This window comes from Lynx canadensis, chromosome B2 (genome assembly GCF_007474595.2).
Source record: "Lynx canadensis isolate LIC74 chromosome B2, mLynCan4.pri.v2, whole genome shotgun sequence".
Lineage (NCBI taxonomy): Eukaryota > Metazoa > Chordata > Mammalia > Carnivora > Felidae > Lynx > Lynx canadensis.
Window position 1 is genome coordinate 56929423 of NC_044307.1, and position 2735 is coordinate 56932157.

A 2735-nucleotide genomic window follows, 5' to 3' on the forward strand; every position below is an offset into this window, starting at 1 on the left:
TATTCATGCAGCAGTGGTAGGAAGCATTGACTTTTTTTTAATGTCCATCCTCTTGATAAAGCAATGCAACACCAGGAACATTTAGTAAAGTCATTTTCTACCATTTGAATATGTGATAGTCTAATGTTAAGAAATCAAGTCAAAGTCTAGGATATTTAGACTGATTATTTGTGATATACAAAACTCAGTTAAATTCAGTAGCTGTACCTGGCTTTCTCACCTTCTTTGTGTTGAAACCTTCCATCATTTATGGCTTGTCCCAAGCACAAAATCCTGAGCAATGGGATACGAGGTGATGAAATAACATGGTAGAAGGAGCACAGTTTGCTTCTGCACACTTGTTCGGGAGGCCACAGATTTATCTGAAAGTTCGTTTTTCTCTCCTGTAGTGTCATTATACATTTCATCAGGTATGTTATCCATAGGAGGCATACTCTGGGGAGTCACAGTATGTCCAAACCCTTGGTAGTGACCCATGGGTGAAGGTGGTACAGAAGAGGCAACAGAAATTGCATCTTGTGATGATGATGGTAACAAGCTTGTATGTTCATTTTGATCTTGGTCCTCAGGAAAGAACTTCTTCCTAGAATGTCCCATGACTGTCCATCCAACATGCCTTACTTGCTCAGAAATATCATCCCTAATATCTGAACCATCCCACATGGCAAGAAAGGAATCAAAGCATGACCCTCTTCTGCTTCTTGGACCTATGGTTTATATGAGAAAGTGTAGTGATGAGCAATAGTAGCAAGGAACATCTCAATACAGATGATAAAGTCCTGGAGTCCTGTAGCCACAGCTTCTACAGTTTGCCATTCCCATGTATGCTTTTCAGAAATAACGCCAACTTTAACCAACAAAGCGATAACAACTGCTTGCCAAAAGGAAACAAAAGCCACCAGCTTTAAACAAAGAAATTTGCCAACAGGTTGAATTGGACCCAACTCTTCCTTCAGTACTTTATAAAATAGCAGCAGAAGATAAATGGCAAAGAATTGTGACATGCTGTTTATTATAACCAAGTAAGTCCAAGCATTTGAAAAGCTAGTTTCCTTCATCATATATACCAAGCAGCTCACAGATTAAAGCAACAATGGTGGTGAATGGTCTGATAACTCTATACTGCAGTACACCCAGTTTGCACCGAAACAGCAATACTTTTCCCATAGTCCATGGTGGACCACAACATAAGGGAGGGAAATGTTTCTGCTGATCTTTGCCTTCAAGAATTAATACCCTATTTGGATACCAGTTAGTTAGATAATTGGTAAGGAATCCCATAAAGTTGTAAATGACATAAGCTTCATAACATTCTCTGCAGGTATCTACATATTGCAATGCTGAGATATTTCAAAGATATTTCATAGCTTTGAAATATGTAAAGTGTATATGGGTACCATCCAAAGAATCCTTTTTATTGGTTTCTGTAATTCAGGTTGTGTATAATGCACTAAATGTTGTAATATCACCCAGAGTGATATAGGTATAGTCAACAGCAAAAAAAAAATGCCAGCAATAAACCAAGCCTTTGTATGTATTCCAACCTCCAGCTTCTGTAATTCCCACACGCACAGAGGAACCGCAACCGCTATGGACACCAGGTAGATGACCACCGCTAAAGGTCGAATCCACTGTCTCCAGTTCCTCCAGGTACAAGTGCAAGGCATGTTTCCGCATAAATGAGCTCCAGATGGCAAGGAAAAAGAGCTCGATGGGGATTGTAACGGGGAGCCCTGTTCTTTGGTTGTTTTGTCAACTCGCATGCTACAGAGAAACAGCTGTTGGGGGACATTACCAGCAGTTCGAGCCGCCCCCTCCGCCCGCGTTGTGCTTTCTGCTGCTACTGCTGCGGCAACTGCTGCCGCTCAGGGTGCTACCAGGGAGAAGTGGCGGCAGCATCCTTTCTTCCCCACCCGGCATCTACCTAGTTCGGGGGTGGAATACGCTGGCGCTGGCGGAGCCGCTGCCCTCACCTGGATATCGCCCAGAGCACCGCCTGCACCATGGCCTTGAGGTGAGCGGCGCCGACCAGGACCGGCCTCTATAGACCCTGCAGACAGTTCGGTTCTGCCCCGCCGCTGCCTGCCCACTTGCTCTTTTCTTAGTCGGTAGAGCTTTCTCCCTCCCGCATCTGCAGGCGTCTCTTCCCCTGATTTTGCTGGCAGATTGGAGATGAGGACTCAAACTTGTCGGCCCCAGGATTTTCTCACTCACTCCCACGGGGCATCCCCACAAAGGAATCCCTTAATAAAGAATTAAAAACAAATTTTTTTTGGAAAGGAATCGATTAAACATAAGAAGGATATGTATTCTGGGTAATAAGAGGCATTAAGATGCATACTGAAGTGTACATTTTGCAAGTTCAAGTTTGAAGGAAATCACCAGCTATAAGCACGCAGAGAAGTTAGACTGCAACTACGAACTAAGAATAGGGAAAACTTCACTTATTTTAGACATGATATTTTAATATTAAATTGTACCTAAGATGTTTCAAGATTGTTAAGACTTATTTAAAGACCGTGAATTTCAGGCTGAGGAAAAGAAATGCTTTAATTCTCACAATGTGTTGAAAATATGAAGTATGAGGACGCTTAAACACAATGCAAAAATGGGTGGGTAGCAAGACACCTATAGGTGGGTTTATCTGTCAGACACTTAGGATGCCAATGACAGAAATTCAATTTAGAAGAGGTAACTCTTAAAAGGAGAATGTGTCATCTTTTAGATTTAAAACA

General features: G+C 42.2%; 1 pseudogene; it reads right to left on the reverse strand.

Annotated features, from left to right (window-relative positions):
- Positions 1-243: 243 nt before the first annotated feature.
- LOC115514931 lies at positions 244-1763 on the reverse strand (annotated as a pseudogene).
- Between the last annotated feature and the right edge of the window lie 972 nt (positions 1764-2735).